The 19,526-nt window shown below is 39.4% G+C and overlaps 1 protein-coding gene across 12 annotated transcripts in view; it reads right to left on the bottom strand.

Annotated features, from left to right (window-relative positions):
• Positions 1-19,526, bottom strand: part of LOC101943579 (uncharacterized) — a 236,867-nt gene that overhangs the window by 12,698 nt on the left and 204,643 nt on the right. Inside the window, exons 1-5 of one of the 12 annotated variants that reach the window (XM_065596649.1) lie at positions 15,876-15,927; positions 10,145-10,239; positions 3,788-3,929; positions 3,092-3,230; positions 2,676-2,800 (exon numbers count right to left, since the gene is read on the bottom strand). The gene's annotated coding sequence lies outside the window, so the exon portion shown is untranslated. The other 11 variants (XM_065596645.1, XM_065596644.1, XM_065596647.1 and 8 more) reach the window with 11 other exon arrangements.

Genomic DNA, 19,526 nt, shown 5'->3' with positions numbered 1-19,526 from the left:
GCCAGAATGCATAGAACACAAGTCAGAATGTAGTGTGCAAAAGTAGCTTAAATCTCTCCTGTGCATTGCCCTAATATTGGTTCTGCTCTGTGCATGCTATTCCTACTGGGCTGGGTCACAGCAGCCTGAAGGCTCCTCTAATTTACGCCAGCCTTTAATTGCTAGGGAATGTCAAAAACACAGCCTAAGATCACTTTGGCGGGCCTATCCCTCATTTCTGCAGCAACATCCCCTTTCCCCTGCTAGTCTGGGAATGGGGAGAATGTGTGGCATTCCAGCCCCTAAACTAGCTTTATACAACCATAGGCTCCCCCTTGCACTGGAGTGATCCTTCCTGGGGAGTACATGGGGGATTGATAGTGGTAACATGGCACAAAAGTAGCCATAGTGCACTGGAGGTAAGGTCTTCTGGTTTTTATTTTGTTTAACATTTCCTGGGATTTTATCTGTATTTATAAAAAATATTAAAAATGGATGAAAATCAGCAAAAACTGAAAATGAAGGAGCAACGGGCAGGGGGTTGATGGGTGTCTTCCACTCTCTGTAGGTCTGTTGCTTAAGTGGTTAGATAGTCTTGGCTCCTGGGATCTGGCTACTGGCCTATCTCATTCCCCGCTACACAGAAGAAATAGATGGGGCTGGGTTGAAGGGCTGGGGTCAAGAAGGAGCTCTGTCCAGCAGGGATAGCAGTTGGGAACTATCACCCACTTCCCTCACCACTGTGAGACAGGCAGGGAGCCCCTCTCATCTGCCAGGACCCAGCCCACTGTTTGGCTTGCTCCCCCTCTGCACAGCAGCCAACATCAAGCGGAAGTTATTCTGCACTGTGCCATTCGGGTGAGGACTCTGGAAGGGAGGAGCCAGGTGCAGGGAGTTCCAGACAGTGCTTGCAAAATTTGGGTTAAAAATGGATAAAACCCAAATATTTGCTTTTTCAAAACGGGAAATTTTCATAGAAATGTGGTAAAGCTGAAAACGAAGGGCCTAAGGCTATGCCCAGTCTGTATTTGTTAGTCATGACTGGTTATATAAGTCACATGGTATTGTTTTTGTTCCTCGACTAGATACCCAGGAGGAGCCAAGAAGGTTTGAAGCCAGTGTGAATTTGAGACAGTGAATAAACACAATTAGAGAGACATTGTTAAACCTTTTCCTTTCTGGCCCACGTAGGCCTTCCCCAAGGCATCATTCCTATAAATATGAAACCACTGTAAGAGCAATTATCTGGATGCAGAATTTAACTTTCTGTCATCACATTCACACAAAGTAATTGTGTGAGGGGGTGTTCTCCAGAGCAAATATTAATGTGAGTTTAAAATGTCCTATGCCAAAGAGCTCAGGCATACGTGTATAAAATTTGCTCTCTACATGCATTCATGCAAGTAAAATTCAAAATTGCTCAAATATTGCAAAACTGAACACAAAAAGAATGAACAAGCCAAAACAAATTAATTTCTACATCTGAGCACACAGTTTCAATTTTTGCTATTGATTACTCAATTTATTCCTTGTCCTATGCATGCCTCAGTGCACAGAAATTACAATGATGCACCCTATCTGTCCTCTATAAATATCTAAAAATAGAAATGCCTCAGCTCTTATTTCCTCTCCCTCGCCAGGTAGTGCTGTATGCCTTTTTAGGTACTGTGCCTTGCTCCTTAAACAGCACCCCCTTTTCATGAATGCCAAGTAGCTTGCTCCCCTTCAAGTCCCTCTTCAGATCCCTACTAATCTGATTCTAATCTTTCCAGTGGCACTGTCCACTCCTTCTAGGGCACCTGATATGCACCAAAACATACATTATATATATATATATATATATATATATATATATATATATATATATATATATATATATATATATATATGCTACAACACACAAGAAATCTTCAGAGGAACAACTTATGTAAACTGCTTTCCTTGTAAAATAATGCTTTCCCAAAAGCCGTATTCTCTTTGCCATATTCTCTATTTTTTCTTCCTACTCACCATAGTCAGCATTTATTATTTGACGTGATATCGGTCTAAATTATGCAGTAAGGTTCCGGGGAATGGAACTGGTGAATTTTTGGGCTTGTAGTTGTCATATCTTACTTAATGACCCTGGAAGCAGAAAATGGGATTCCTGTGATTTTAAAACTGGCATATTTAACTGGGGTGTATGTGTGTGAAAAATATACATGACCATGATCACACTGTAACAGGAAGCAAAGGGGTTACCATTTAGGTCTCAAATCTTCAGATGTAGAAAGAGACCGAGGAAACTGGTTGACAATGCAGATGAGATTTTAAAAAAAATAGAAGTGCATGTTGACATTGTTTTGGGGATTAGTTGTGATTACTATAATGGGAGTTAAGCAATTATTTTTTGAAGTAGTGTGTGACTTTTATGCAGTTTACAAGAGCAGAAATTGCATTCTGACAGTGTATGGGATTAGAGGTTCTTATTTGTGAATTGTACCTGTAGAGTCAAGAGGACAGATTCAGAAATGGTGGAACAGTGTGCAGTTTCATTGGCTTTAATGGAGTGGCAGACATTTACACCAGATCTGAATTTAGCCCAGGAACCCATTTCTCTGCACATTTTCATTTTTGTGTGATAGCAATACACTGTATAGAGTGCAATTTTCTTGGTTGGATTTTATGATGCTAACATTACAGCCATTAAACATTACCTGGTGGTGATGTCACGACCATGAAATCTACCGTTATTCCTGCTAGCTCACATTGGGTGTGCCACTTGTTCTCTCTCTTGCTCATACTGCAGTGCAATTATTGAGGATCTTCAGAGTATATACAACTGGGAAACCAAGTAAAGAAAGTTTTAGTTACTTCAGGTAAGAGTAAACCAACTCGTGAATAGCACCTCCTCATGTACAGTATTTCTATTATTTAGCTCATACTGGGAGTAATATACATATAGGCCGGGTCCTAAAATGGTTTAAACTAATGGGTCTGTTGACATCAGTGGAACTATGCTGATTTACACTAGCTGAAAATCTGGCCCTCTATTCTAACCCCAAATCAAAGTCCATTCTTTTCATATTTGGAGGGGGGAATATTATCCCAGTGCTCTTGTGATGCCACAAACCTGTTACATTTTTTATGGTGTGACTTCCGTTTGGTAAACCAAGTCCTGATGCTGAAGTCCTTCCACAGACAAAACCTCTCATCAACTCCAAGAAGTGCACAAGTTTTCTCAAGGCACATATATTTCTTTGCCATTGAATCTTCTCAATGGAAAAACAGAGCATTATATTTAGCAAGAACTGTAGCCTTCAATTACAAATATGTTTCAAATTAAAGTAAAATTTACAGATGACTGAAATACAAAGACTCCTTTTCTGACTGGAATCTCCAGTAAACTTTGATCAGTTCTAGTGATATTATAAAGCATTTCACAATTCCCAGATTTAATGTTTTTCAGCAGTTTATTCTTGAATTCCTGTCTTCTCCAATACAAATATCACTGAGAATTAAGAGGCACAACCTGCTCAAATGTGCGTGTGTATCCCTTAGCAGAGGGAAAATATTTACAGAAGACTGACTTCATAATAAAGTATTTTTATTTATTTATACATCTTGCTGGTCTCTGGCTCTTTCTATGTAGTGTTTCTTCTAGAAAGGTGTATAATTTTAGAGGGAAAAATTCTAACATTGTTAGAACTTTTAAATGGGTGGGCAGAATAACGCTTATGCCCCAAGCTATTTTAGGCTCTCAGGACAGGATATTTTAGGGTTGGTTTTTTTATGTAATGGGGTTTGTACTAATTTACAAATAAGTTACCTGTAGATATCTGAACTCCCAAAGAGAATCAAAAGGAGAGTTACATTGTTGCAGATCATATTCCTCTGTAGGGTTTAGACAGACCAAAGCCTGCATCTTGGCAGGGGGGTTAGACTTGATGCCCCTTGTGGTCTTCTCTAACCTATGAAGACACAGAATATTGCTGACATGATGTGAATTTTACCTCCCTATCACACAGTACTATACCTTTAAGAGGAGAGGGTCTGTGCCAGTTATCTGCTGTAGCATCAGAGACATGAGAAGTGGCCATAAAGCAGAGTTAAGCAATGCAACCTTTGGAGATTTAAAGGGTGACCCAGAAAAAATTAATCATCCTGTCCTTGCTCAAACTCTAAGCTTGGGAAGGGCATTTCCCGGAGAATAAAGAAGGGGGAACCCCTAAGTGAAGTGGGGAGGGTTTAGGACTTCTCGCTTTATATTTCACTCTTGTGGAGGGTCTTATGATCTTCCTAGGTGGTAAGAGCTGGGGCACTTTTTAAGCCATGTAAATTGGAATAAATCCATTAACAATGAATGATTTCCAATATGCTTCTCCTCGGCAGCGCATCCATGTGTTGTCGTCCTGATTCCCAGTTCAGAAAAAAATCACAACTGCACCCACCTCCCCATCGCTGCTTCTCCTGTGCAGGGGAATCGTTCTTCTTAAGCGAAATGAGCTCCATTGCCGCCTATTCTCCGGCTCCTCCTGTTCACTCCCTGCGCCGGCAAAATCCCCCATTTCCCACGCAAATCGGCGGGATCTGTACACTTTTCTCCCCGCGGAGTCCGGGCATGATGGAATCCTTTCCTATGTTCTTGTCGCTGACAAGTGCTGTAGCAGCTCAAGTCTCAGCAGATCTTCAACTGATGTAAAGCGTCCATTGAATCCAATGGCAGTTTACACCAGTTGAGGATCTGCCCCGAAAATAATTAAAAGGAATCTAGCTGCGAAAGGCCACCCAAGAACTGGATCAGGTGGATTATTCGGTTGCCCAGGGAATGCAACGCAGGCTCTCAACACTCATAGAAAGAGAATGCACTCTTTCTATACCGCATGAGAAAAGAGCCACCTTTCTTCATCTGTAAGGCAATCAGTAGGAAGAGAGAGAGAGATCTTGTCACCCCTTCGGACACAGAACCTTTGGACTGAAACTATTCAGTTAAATTAGGAGAAAATTGCAAAGCAAAAAAAAAAAACAAAAAACAAAAAAAAACCGAATGCAATTTGTGTGCAATGGTAATGATGGTGAAAGGACATTACAATCATTGAGAGTAAGACAAGCTAAATTGAGATTTAGCGATCCCACTGAAGGCATCAGTCAAAATTGGTCTGAGATGCAAAACTGTTGGTTTCCTTCTCAGTGAAAGTGAAATTTAGTAATAATGAACTACTGGAACCATTTTCCTTTTCCAAGCAGACAGCTCACATTTATCTTCTCACTGCGATTAGGGGAAAGCCCTAGGAGCTGCTGTTTGATCTCAGATGTAAGTCACAAAAGAAGCCGTACAGCATAGCTGAGCAGTAAAAAATACTTTATCCCCGAAGATTATTCGGTAGATAAATTTCACATGTAAAGCCCATTTATTCTGTTTTTTATCTCAGAACAAATGTAAGGACTCAACTTGTACCATTTAAGTGGCTGCAGATAGGGTAAATTATATTGCAATTATTGTCCCCCCCTGGTGATATTGATGATAACTTTTTGAAAACTCTCCCCCAAACTCCCTTGTGCTTTACCATTATTATACGTTACTCTATTGAGCCAATCTGCAGAAGACATGAAATAACTTGCACGCCTCGGGGAAATAATTGACCTACTAGGCACCAGCGATGTAGATTTCACATTGTTTATTTGATTTGTGAAGGTATAAATTCAGATTGGATTAAAGAAAAACCAATCCCTCCCTGTGATCTAAGAGCCTGCTTAGATCCTTTGCAGGTCTTACTATTGTAAAACAACATCAGGTTTACGGTCATTTCGCCTGTGTCACCAGCACATAAATCACTGTCTGGGTTCCCGCCGCAGTAGGACAGCAGGGCAAACCGCTTCGGCACGGTTGGAGTTAACCCCACAGCAAACCAGGGCTACTAGCACCAGATTACTTGCCGCGCAGCCCATGCATTCTAGAGTCACTTCTGGTGCAGTTATCAGAGCCAATTACATCTCCCCTTTGTTTTCCTTGTGTAAATGAACGGGGTAATCTGGCGATGTCTCGAGTATTTATCTGTTTATTTGAAATGAGAATATATAAAATAAATCTGCATTTTTCTTCCATTCGGGTGGGTTGTTTGAAGTCTCCAGGTTAGGAATTTAGATAAGAGGAATCTCAGGCAAGCATAGCCAGATATCAGGGTGCCAGACACCAGATAACCTTACAAGTACCTCCCTCCCCACCCCAGGGGCTGCCTTCATAGGCAAGGGGAGAAAAGGTTCTTCACCTTCACAGAGCAGGAGGACAAGCTAGGGTCTCCGATTCGGGACAATCAAGAGTTAAAATCTCCACTACCAGATCGAGGGAAGGGGGATCCTCGTGATAAAAAAAACCCCAAAATACTGAGGTCTTCAAGAGACAATTTTGATTATTACAATTTCCCAGCAGTTACATACAAAAAGCAGGAAGGGCACCTTTGGGGTTCTGAAGAAGAAACATGTTATATATTGGGCTTTTTCCATATAAAGGACCAGAGCCTGTGATCCTTACTAAAGCAAAGCTTTCACTGAGACAACTAGGAACTTTGCGTGAGTAAGGACCAAGTAAAGACCGCATGATTTCATTCTTAGTTTGCTCCAATAAGGGGCCCAATAAGGTGAAACCCTTGCACGCCCTAAAAAAAATCCTATTAGAAATGCACGGCCCTTTATCCTGCTTAGCGCTGAGCACCTTCTTCCAGATGACAGTAGGGACTAGGGGGGGTGTAATACGTTAGGTCCGGCTGCCAGACAGTGTTAAATGCGCAAGAAATATAGTATCTTTTCACGTGGACTTTGTTCAAATAATTTGTTCCCACTAGGAGGAGGATTTGGCGATTAGCGTATAAATGGAAAGAACAAAACTCTTTCTATGCTCACACTGATTGCAAGAGGAAAGCAGGGCAGGATTTTATTTTATATTTTTAAGAGAGGGAACCTTAAGTTATTTTTTTAAGACCAATTTGGGGGGGAGGGACAGGAGGCTCAACTGTCAGCCGTTTTCCAAACACCAGATTAATGCTGCCCAGAGCTTTGTCGTAATGTGACTTTACTGTTTTCAAGTGTGTTTTCCAACCTGTAATCGTTTGTTTGTTATGTCTCGGCACAGAACAATGAAATCAAAATAGGAAGGGGGTGCAGTGGGGATTTTTTATTTAGGTATGTATTTATTTTTGCAAAGCAAAACCACATTTTTCATTTTTAACACAGCAATAATCCTAAAGGGCAAGGGGAACATTTAAAAGCAGCAGATAGTTTTTCCCTTCATTTGATTACAGACCATTTCGTTGACACTTTTGCGTCCCCCGTACTTCAAAGAAAGTGTTTTAAACAAGTGTAAAATTCACGGCCACGTTTGAATCGGAGACTCAAGAGCGTTAGTATTTTCATTTGCCTCTGTAATGCAGAACAACGACCGAGAAATATTTACACTTCAAAAGTTTAACAAACACACGCAGGAAATTTTTAACTTTATGAGAATATTAATAGCGACCTTCGATACTCTCTTTGAATTCTTAGACCATCAGAAAGAAAAATGGCATATGGCACAGTTTTGATCACAAGATCAGTGGTCTCTTGTTTAACCTACTGGTTCAAAAATACTGGAAGGTGTATATATTTACGGCCCGAAATTATTTTCAAGTCCTCCAAACAATTAGAGCTTTCAAAATAGGAAGGGTTTATTAATTATTATTATTGGTAGTAGTAGTAATATGTCTCCAGGAGCATTGCAAAATTAATTGTTCCGTCTCCATGTATTTTACAGAATAGGTCTATTAATTAATTAATTTTAACGGTTAATTTGAACGGACACAAGCTAAATTCTTTCAACGAATCTGGATATAAATTATATTGAAATTCTAAATTGGCTAATGTGTGTGTGGCGGGAACCCTGCGAAAAAATAGCTGCCCCACATTGTTATTACTCTAATATTTTCAGGCAGAAATCAGATGTGAATAAATCTTTAATCAGTGTTCACTTAGTTTGACTGCGAACAAATAAAATACCAATAATTTTCTTGTTGCAAAATCCGCAGGATCAGCTACAGAAGAGTAACATCTCTGTACTCTTTGCAGCTGAGAATGATAATAAGAACATTACAGATGTTCTGCTTGAAATATCTACCAGTTGCTTAGATTTCTGTCCTGACACTTTTTAAAGGGCGTTTTTAAAATCGCCTCAATTGATCTGGGTGCAGTTATTTTTAAAACAGTAGCTTTTTTTAGAGTGAAATTCTATTCCTAATCATAGAAGTGTCTTGATTCAAAGGGGGGGGGGGGAGTGCGTTTGGGGAGGGGTGAGGAAGGAGATCCCAATCTGCTCAGGAGTTATTTTTCTGCTACTAGAGAGGTTACTGACTTTAAATATTTTCTTTCCTCATTAAAAAAGTATTAGACTAAAGATTTTACTCTACAAACCAAATCCTCCATCCTTGCCCTCCTTTACCAGCAGCCAGTTTCCTAATCAGTTTTTTATTGCTGACCAATGCCCTTTGCCCAGGGGGTCTCGTCCATAAGGTAGAGCTAGACAGTATATTTTCCATTGACTGGCTAATTAATGCCAAATCTGTGGGTGCTAGTTGCTTCTCATTTACTAATAAAACATTACTACAGCTAGATTAAAAGTGTATTTGGAGTACACACTGTATCTGAAGGGAACTTTCACGTTATTTTGCTCAACGCCTCCTTTCCTGATTTTATTATTACGTGCTCCTGTTTGAATGTTTATAGATAATAAAGAACTAATTCCATTCTTAGTAATGATTTGCTCAAGGCGCGCATCAATCACTGGCATCAGGACCCATCACAACCACGGGGGTCCAGTGCCCCACGTACACAGCTGCTGAGAACGAAGCTCCAGGAACACAAAGGAGGAAATGACGGTTTGTATGTATTTTAAGCAGTTTGTTTACTGAAGTCAAATTCTAGTGTGGTGAGTACAGAGAATATTCTCTCGTTGTTCAGGAAGGAAAATATTTGAACACAGCGTTGAAGGGGCAGGTGAATATTCTGCATTTGGACGATGTTTGCAGCATTTCGGATCTTTGAAGCCTCAGTGTTTGCTGAATATAGGTTCTGTGTCCCGTCCTACTCCTATTGAAGTCAATGGCAAAACTTTAGTCGTGCAGGACCAAGCCCTCAGAAACCAATGTCAGGACCGAGTATTCTTCTCGCCTGCCTGCCAAACCGGAGCTCAAGAAAGCGAACGTGTGCAAAATATCATGGCCCGGGTTTTGTTATTTCCCCCTCTCAAATCCTACATTAATTCCCAGGGAAAGGGGAGGGAGGGGAGCGTTTACTACACTGGGGCTTTTGAGCAGAAAGATTCTGATCTCTGATTCCACCAGTTTTATTTATATGGTTTAGGGTAAAATATATATTGGACAAGAGCAACATGGAATCCGAAAAACCCCAAAGTCTGGCAATAATTCCTTCTTCAAAGGATCAGAAAATATACACTCAGCGGCACCGAGGCAAGCAGTACTGTCTGTTACAGACAAGTGACATCATGTAGACTCTGAATGCTTTCCCATTATTCACTTAGAGCAGGTTTTAAGGTTATGTTCCAATTTGAAAATGAAAGTTTGTCTTACTGCTCCATATTATATTACCCGTTCCTTATGCAATGGATCATCACATTAAATGTCAGACAGAAGAAAATGGAAAACAAGCTCAAATAGAGAGTAGATAATATTTCCATGAAGGAACATTTCACTCTTTAACAAGCTCTCTGGACGCTATAATTATGCTATAAACTTGTTTTGATTATGCACCAGATTGTAGACTGCAAACCACGGAGCTACTTTTTAAAACTATTTTGGAGCAAACTTTTTCCATGCCAGTCAATTAACTGAACAGTGAAGTTTCTAGCTTTGCAGAGGGAGTGAATTTCTTATTTCGGTCACTGATGCTGGGGACACACGCCCAACCAGGGCTCTGGTTGTCAGGCACGAATGCAACATTTATAACTTTGTAAGTTTTTTTCCCTTTAGTTTTTGGATGGGGTGAAAGGAGGGAAAGTTTTGTTCTAAATATTAAAGCTGTCTAGCACTAGCAATAGACGAGATCACCATATACAGTCTTCGCTGGCAACCTCACTTTCGCGCTAACTCTTTTATACCGAAAATTCTGAGTGAGACCATTGGTCGAGAGAAATCACTTTTACCTTTATTCTTTGGAACCACTGTCACTATTCTCCTCTCTTGCGACATCGGCTGTCCTTGGAGATCTCCTCTGTCCTCTAGAATGTCCCTCTGTCACCTAGAATGACACACAATTAAATTAAATGTTTAACAGCTTCCCCCACTACACACATACTTACATTTTTGTTCATTGCATTTTGATAGTACACTAAAGTCCCCCTCCCTTTCCCATATATGGCACTCCTGGAAAACAATCTGCACCTACTCTGGGAACCCATCAGTTGTTTAGACAACCAAGTCTGTGCCAAACGCTGTCACAAAGTTCCTTTGTATTTAGCTCTTCTAAATGCACTTTAATCCCGGTACTCTGCTAGCAATATTTTATTATTATTATTTCCACTGGCTGATGCTCCCTCCTTTTGTAGGAAACCCTGTCCAGCTGCAGCAGCCCAGAGAAAATTCGTTCGTCTGACTCTAAATCGACTCCAAAGCGCTCAGAAGCAACAGTATATCAAAACAGAGCCCAACATACATTAGTATCTCCAAGATTGTGTAAACAATCGTATAGACTGATTTACACTGATTCAAGGATTGTTCTGCTCCCTTGATTATACCTATCTCAGAAATCTGAAGTCACTTGACACAGGCAACTAACTCGGTGTCCATCTCTTTGCCACTCCCGGAATTTTAGCTCTGCTCTGGAGGGGGTTCTCTTTTTTAATGATAAGAGATTGTTACATTGGATCTGAGACGTTTGTTATTTTGCAGCGGGATCCAACCTCCACTCTACTGACAGCTATCATGACCCCCTGCTGTGTAAAGGCATTTGTTTTTTGTTTGTTTAATGTTAATGTCCACCTATCAAGATGAGCTTCAAACGTATTAAAACAACCTCCAGCACCCGCACATTACACAGGGCAAATTAAATCAAATATTGAGAGGTCTGGTTATTTTATGGCGTTAGCGGGACAGCCGACTCCTTGACACTGACATTTGATTTAAAGCTGCCTCATCAGAAATAAAAACAAATAACTTACAAAATAAGCCTGACAAGAGCTACAACTCTAAATACGTGTATGGATGATAGAACAGAAAAGTAAATAAATCTTGGTTACCTAATTGAAAGGAAGAAGAAAGCCGTTTGTATAAATAGAGCTTCAGAAAGAGGAAAAACAGAACACAAATGACATGAGACAACTGGCAGTGCATACGCATGCGTGTCGATACAGTATGTCTGTGCGCAGCTGGGATGGAACCAGCTCTTTCTAATCCTCACTGCGCTTCCCCATTTGCAGAACGAATGTAATGAAGAGCTGTTTGGCTGCTGAAATCTGATTAGTGCCATTACTACTGTGGGATTAGAATCTTGCCTTTTCATAGAGGAATTTGAATTCAGGGGGAGCTTTCCGTCCACCCTCTATTTCTGCTCTATCCCAGAGAAAGATTCAGGAGAAATGGGGGCGTGGAGGATTCAGTGACAATGGGAAAAGGATTAGAGACATGGAAAATTTACATAGGAAGGGAGGTTGGAAAAACGGAGACTGATTGCTTTAAGAGGGGACAGGAATAAGATGGGACAAGAGAAGGGTATAGAGAATTAGACTGGCACTTCTATTCACTCCGTCTCATTATACAACAAGGGAACGTCCAGGGAAAACAAAAAACCAACCAACCAACCCTGATAAAAGGAAATACTTTGTCACCCAATTAGTCTGTTGTACTCAAGATGCCAATGAACACGGGAGCGTCAGAAAATGACTACACAGTTCTGTACACAAGGAGAGTACGCAGGGATATTATAATAAGGGTTAAAAAATAGACAAGTGTTTTGGAAAGGATACAAATTTTCATGCCTTGCTCGGGGCATAAGTCAAACTAACTATTGAGTGTTAGGGGAAAATTTCTCTGGGGACTGTTATTCCATAATTACCTCCTGCAGGGTTTTTTCCATCTTCCTGTGATGCAGCTGGTACTGCATTGTAAGATACAGGACACTGGACTATACAGACCATTGGTTCTGCTCCAATATAGCAATTCCTTGTTTCCTATGAATCAGGACTACAGGATCTTGCCTGGAAAGGCAGATATGTAGACTCTCTCTTACCCAACCCCATTTTTACCCCTATATAATTATGACAAGTCTATAATTAAGACCTCAAACCTGTAAAAATGTATGTGTGGGAATATCTTCACTGACACAACTGGTAACAAAATGGGACTATTCCCATGCATAAAGTTACTCCAATGCACAAGTGTTTGCAGGACCGTGGCCCTACATTTTAAACATTAAACTGCAACTAATCAAGAAGAATGCTACTCTACAGTTCTCTCTCTGTGTTTCAAATCCCTTTTGTAGATATGTGAAGTAATTGTAATCAATCATTATAATTTAATAAATGGATTATGGCAAAACAATTATTCCAATGTATGCTGCAATAATTATATATAATTTAAGCTACTATCCAGAATACCTACAATCTGCATTAATGTTACTATTATGCATTGACAGAGCAATTTTCAAATCTTTCTCTTTTTGATCCAATCCTGCAAGTCCCACATTTTCCAAACTTCCACTGGAACCAAAAGGAATTCTGTTTGCAAAGTGTTCACAGGGTCATCTTCTTTGTGGGACAGCCCCCCCTTGTACATCCATCTCAACCTTGGGCTCAGTTCTGCTCCCATTAAAGTCAAGGGTAAAATTAACCAAAGGGAGCAAGATTAGTCCCCTACTCTTGTATCAATTTTTAAAAATAGAAAGTAGTGTAACAGACCCACCCAAACATCTATATCAGGGTTCAGCAACCTTTCAGAAGTGGTGTGTCGAGTTTTCATTTATTTACTCTAATTTATGGTTTCGCGTGCCAGTAATACATTTTAACATTTTTAGAAGATCTCTTTCTATAAAATATAACTAAACTATTGTTGTATGTAAAGTAAATAAGGTTTTTAAAATGTTTAAGAAGCTTCATTTAAAATTAAATTAAAATGCAGAGCTCCCCCAGATTAGTGGCCAGAACCCGGGCAGTGTGAGTGCCACTGAAAATCAGCTTGCATGCCGCCTTTGGTACGCGTGCCATAGGTTGCCTACCCTTGATTTATATTTTAAATTGTAGGAAACTTTACAAGTAAGACATTTTCTGCATCACCACAAAAAAGAGCTTCACTGAATGGTCTGTGCACCATTTTGTCTTTTGTTACGCATTGATTTCTATTCTGCATTTTCTGTGTACCAAAACCTTCCTTTGAAAAGTAGATTGAGTCCTCTTTGGCACATATAGGGCCCATTGTTTGAGTTACAGTCTTAACATATATTGAGGCTGGGCTTTTCAAAGAAGCCAAAGGGAGTTAAGTGTTCAACTCCCATTTTAGCCTTAATGGTTTAACTTCTTTTTTGTAGGTAATTTGCAGTTACCAACAGTCTACACATTCATACAGCTCTCTGGCGTATAGTTTGTGTGCTGTTCTTGACATACATTCATCACATCCTCCCACTTACATATCTCTCTTCAGAATCATTATAGCCTATGATCTGAATGACCACAAACAATGCTGTACATAGTATATATGTATATACTGTAATATATAAAATGTAATATTAATACTTAGCACTTGGATAGTGTCTTTCATCTGAGGAGCAAAAAGTGCTTTAAAATGTTAATGAATTCAGCCTTGCAACGCCATGTGGCGAAAGAATTTGGAAGTATTATTATTTCAAACTTATAGATAGCAAAAGGCGGCACAGAAAGAATGAGTGACTTGCCAGAAGTCACACAGAATAGCTATGACAGTGAAGATAAAAGAATGCTGATTACCTGGCTCTCAGGCTCAGGTCCAATCTACATATTACAGGTTCAAATTAAACAAATAGTAGAAAAGTAGCTATTTGTATGCATAGTAATTAGATTATGCCTCAATTTTCCTGATCTTGAAAATCTTTGTGTTTTAAAAATAATAAAACATAAAAAGTAATAATTTAGCTTTAAGCTTTTCTTTAAACAAAACAACTTAAACACAATCAAGTTACAGCATCAAGAAACCATTAAACTTTAAAGTGAAGCAAATTGTTTAGAAAATTTAAAAAGAAAATTGCTCCTGAGCAAAGTTCTTGAATGCCAAGCTTTAACATGGATAAGAAATCTGTACAGTTAAACTCTTATTAATGAGCTTTTCAGTTAACTATGGGCATGATTTCAACATCTTCACATGCAGTGTTGCAATAGAGATAATTATAGTATAAATAGGAGCATTTGGATAAGAAAAGTCTATTGCTCTTAAGAGATTGTATCAGTGACCTCCAATCACCATAATTGATAATGCAGAATGTTATTTAATAAAGTGAGTTATTTTAATCAGGAACTTACTACAAGTAGTCTAAGGTATGGCATATTCAATCAAGAGGCAATTAATAAGAAGGTAGGATTGTTATTTGAGCATTCTTTAAATAAAGATCCACTCCTAAAATCTTAGGGCTAAATCCTGCCTTGTGTTAGTGCTTGAAAGGGTAGGAAAAAAGGTGCAGAGAGCCTCTTCTTCCTGTGCAAACAGCACAGGATCTCCATTCCATAACACTCAGAGAGCTAGGAGAGATGTTAGCCAATACATTGGCTGATGCACCATATCTCCACAAGTGTATGCCATGCCGGTAAGTATATGCTGATGGCTGGGTTTGCATTTTGCTCATGCTCAGAGGAGAGCCTTGGCTCTGCAGTTTCATGTGTCTACTCCCACCTTCTAGCAGAAACAGCACAAACACGTCACATCATAACTGCTACAACTAACAACATAAAAATAAAAGACCTAACCTCCCACAAAAATGAGAAGCACCCAAAAGACAGAAGAAAAATGCCTATTTACCACTATTACAAAATAAAGAGAGATCCTGTCTCTGCCACCAGTAATTAGTTCAGCAGCGGAGTTTCCTGGGTCCAGTTGCTGCACTCCCAGATCTTAATCAACATATTAACAGAGGAAAGGATAGCACAGTGGCTGGGGTGTTGGTCTTGGTTCAGTTCCCTGCTTTGCCACATACTTCCTTTGTGACCTTGGGAAAGTCACTTAGTTCCTTTGTGCCTCAGTTCCCAATTTGTAAAATGTGGAGAATATCTGGCTTGTTGTTAAGTTAAATACATTTAAAAGACTGAGGTGCTCAGATACTAGAGTGAAGGGGACCATGTAAGTGTCTTCTAGATAGAAACTTAACTCGGGCCTGTGGGTAGGTGAGCAGTCTTGCTATTCTGTGGTGTACTACTAGCCTACCAACAATTTCAATTAGGTTGATTACTTACTTGCAACCTTGTGACCCTCAAGACCGTGAAGAAAAGGTGAAAAGCATGACTTGACTGTAACTGATGCAGTGATGTCTGTCAGAGTTTGCAGAAAGTCTAAAATCACAGGTGTGAGTGCTCCATTCATCTTAATGTAGTGTTCACTCTGAAACTCACTGTGGGGGGCATGCCCTACTTACTCCACCTCAGAAGAGTACTCTGCTGAGCAGAAGGGGGCTCTCTTTGCTGCCACCCCATCATGGCTCTGCTGGGTGGTGTTGGAGGGGGGGCCTTCTAATTGGGTGAGTGGGGATTGATGACAGAGCATAGTGGTCTGTGGAAAGGGGCAGCCCCAGTGTGCCCAAAGACAAGTGATATTGGGTCCCCCAGAAGATGGTTTTTGTGGCTTCCAACCCAAACAGATGTGAGGTCACAGTGTAGGAGTGGGACCAAAATGCAGTATCCTGTGGAACCCCACATGGAGTGTTACCTTATTTGGCTTTGCTGAAAAGTTGTCAACATGATGATGTATTATTTTTTCTACAGGCTGAAAAGGAAGAAAGAGGGATTGTTATTTCTAATTTTTATTTTAAGGAGAATATAATATTTTGATCTGCTAATCAGGTTTAAATGTCATGGAACTATTTATTTATGCAATATAAAATAGCTTAGAAGGAGTCAAATTCAGAGTTCTCACTGAAATCTAAAATGAACTAGTTAGTCCTAATATGCAGTTACCACCAGAGGTGCTACATTAGCAGTTTAAATAGCTACTTGATTTTATGGTCGGATAAACCTCTCTGTAATCAGACTACTTCAGTAGGTAGGAACCAAACATAAAAAAATAAAACCAGAATCCAAGACTGCAGTTTACACAGACTATCTGGAAATCGGGAGCAGCCATCAAGTGTCATTGGATTTTCTGGCAGTTCCAGTAACTCCAATGAAGATTTTGGTGTGCCAAGCATGACCCAATTATAATAACTCATGCGGGATGAAAGATGGGAGAATTTATGCATCTATGTGTACCATTTTCCTTGGCATCTCCTATGGTTGTTTATCTGATTCACCTCTAGAGCAACCCTGTTGGAAGCTGACAATATTTGGTTACAGAGATGCTGAGAGCCACTAATAATTTGCTTCTTCCAATTTCATTTTTCCCTTTGAGCCCTGACCTCCTTTTCTTATTGGTTTCTTAAAATGATTGATTAAAATAATACCTGCAAATGGGACTGAGTTACTTATGTAGATTCCCCCATCACAAGAGTCATCAGTGCTACTTTTATCTCTGATTTCACTGGTACAGTATGCCATATAATTTTACAGTTATATGCTGGTCTTTTAATTTACTTTTATTTCTGAAGATCAACCTTTTTACAAAACTGGTAAATACAAATTTAGATGTATCTTCTATGGTTAGACCTTTCACACAACAGGTGACAACTGGGATTGAAACATGAGTTGTTACACCATGGGGCTTTTCATGCACTATCATTGCCAAATTCATTAATTTATTTAGAGCTAGATTCTTCTCTCAGTTACAGTGGAACAAATCCCTTGAGTGTCTTATTTATTAAAGTCATGTTCTGGCCTTTATTTAATTGATTTGGAAAAATGACAGATTTTTTGTATGCACAGTACATACAATGACTCAGAGTTATTAAAGAATATATTCAATAGGACTAGGGCTATGCAAAACTTCCTGAATTAATTCTGAAACTAGGCAAGTTGAGCTTGGTTCCATGTTTTATTATGAATCCCAAACTCAGACCAGGATGATCAAAGTACTCAAATCTGAGCTGAATTTCAGGTCATTTCCTTCCTCTCTCCCTTGTGGAATCCCCTATACTTACAACCACACCACACCCCACTTCAAGAGGTCTTTGATATGGCAGGTGGAGAGGGGAAAAAGGGGCAAGAGGTTTCATGGTATCTCACAGCTGCTACTGCACTGCCATTTTTTCTCTTTAATTGAAAGACATTCAAGGTGCATTATACTATTAGGGATAGCCCTAGGGTGACCAGATGTCCTGATTTTATAGGGACAGTCCCAATTTTGGGGTCTTTTTATTATATAGCCTCCTATTAACTCCCACCCCGTCCCGATTTTTCACATTTGCTGTTTAATCACCCTAGATAGCCCAGAACACATACTCCGCATACAATCAATAATTTTCTCATCCTCCTGAAGTCACAATCCCCTATCTTAGGTTTTTATACAGCACTAAGTACCTGTGCTAAGCTAACAATGAATTTAAACAAGGGCATGAATAATGCCATGTTTATTATTTTGCTGTGTGGCTCTTGAATCATTATATCCATGCAAACAAGGAATAAAACCCAAGTGAACATTCCATGCAATCTGCCTCAGAAAAATCCTCCTTATCTTTTGGCCCAGAACAATCTCAAAGCAAGATCTATTGACACAGTGCAGCCAAGAGGATAGGAGCACCATCATTGCCAGGAGGCGTTGGAGATGGATCGGTTATGTTCTTCAGATGGAAACTGATTCCATCACCAGAATAGCAATAAGATGGACACCTGAAGGCAAGAGAAAACGAGGCCTCCCGAAAACAACATGGTGAAGAGCTGTGGAAGCCGAGCTGGAAAACTTGGGGCATAGCTGGGGAACCATTGAAAGACTTGCCCTAAGTGCCAGAGGTGTAATGGGAACACGATGATGAACAATTCTTTACTGTTAGATCTGCTTTTGCAGTGAGCCCAAAGGCAGTTACTGCCTGTTACACTGTGTGAATTGAAAAACAGAATGGCATGAAGAAGGGAGGGTACATTGCCAGTTTGAGATATCCTAGGAAAGATGTGAAACTGTGCACAGAGTCAGCTATTTGCAAGGAATTATGCAGCACTGACAACAGCTGTAGAAACAATTGGGGACCTTATTTCTGAAATGAAAGGCAAAGTGCCAGATGGCAGCCAACCAAAAGAGCAGAAGATTAAATATCCCCCTCCCCCCCAAAAAGAACCAGGGAATAATTCTTTTGGAGGACACATTTCACTGTGTAGCATCTAAAATCCCATATCTGATTATTGTTTTTCAGAAGGGCACATTTTCTGAAACACTTGTGATCAAAATATTGCAAAATATTTCTTAACTATTTGTAGATGAGAAAGCTGATCTAATGAGAAAAAACAATTTTCTTTGGGGTGAGGGTTGGCTGTTTAGCCCGCTCTGTCATTTTTCTTGTCTCTCTTCATAATCCCTATGTAATCCAGAAACAGCCAGTAAAAAGAGAGGACCTCTGCTTGTTTAATTACTTCCTGAAAATTTGACAACTACTACTTCAGTCTTATTGGCTAATCCATTTTTAAATAGCCTAGTCTTTCAAAGACAGCATAATTATTTGAGTACACTTACTTCCCTAGCTATATATCATGCCTATCAAAATTAAATGCTTCCAACATACCGTTATGGTATTTTAACGTTTCACTTCAGTAATACATTTAACAGTAAAGTGATCCCGTGTTTCCTTGTTAACAAATTTTCAAACATTTAGAAGTGACAAAGCAGTTAGAAGACAGATTTTTTAAAAAGGGTTGGAAAAGAAAAGAGGGTGACATTTATAGAATTAAGAGACTTAAAAAATGCAAAATATAAACATATCAGTTGTGATATTTAAGAGTAACTTCCTTTATTTCTATTTTAAAAGGGCAGAATATTTTAATAATCAGATATTTTTTCCTCTAATTCTGAACAAAAGATATCAGCATACATAACCCAATATGTTTACAATTTTATTTTCCATGTATCCAGCATAGTGCAGATACTTTTCCACTCAATTCACAATTGTCTTCAGAGATTTTGAGAGATTTTTTTCCAGCATAAAAGTAGGTGTTCACAAAAATAGAGAAACAACGTAGTGTATTAATGATTAATGCTTTCTTTCCAAGTAGTGTTATTTTTAGAAAGAGAAGATCAATAATATGAAAATACATTATCAGTTCTGTTTATAAACACAGTCATCCATAAATACTCCTGGAATCATGGGACTATGTGATCATCTAAGCATGAACAAATTGACTACACATTAAGGCCTGATCCTGGCAAGGTGCTGTGTGCACTGGGCCTGCAGCACTGGGCCTTAGTTATAGAAATCGCTGTGTAAAAAAACTGTGTCGGCTA

The sequence above is a fragment of the Chrysemys picta genome, chromosome 5 (assembly GCF_011386835.1).
Source record: "Chrysemys picta bellii isolate R12L10 chromosome 5, ASM1138683v2, whole genome shotgun sequence".
NCBI classification, from domain to species: domain Eukaryota; kingdom Metazoa; phylum Chordata; order Testudines; family Emydidae; genus Chrysemys; species Chrysemys picta.
The sequence above is the reverse complement of the archived record's forward strand: the minus strand, read 5'-3'. Positions and strand labels throughout refer to the sequence as shown.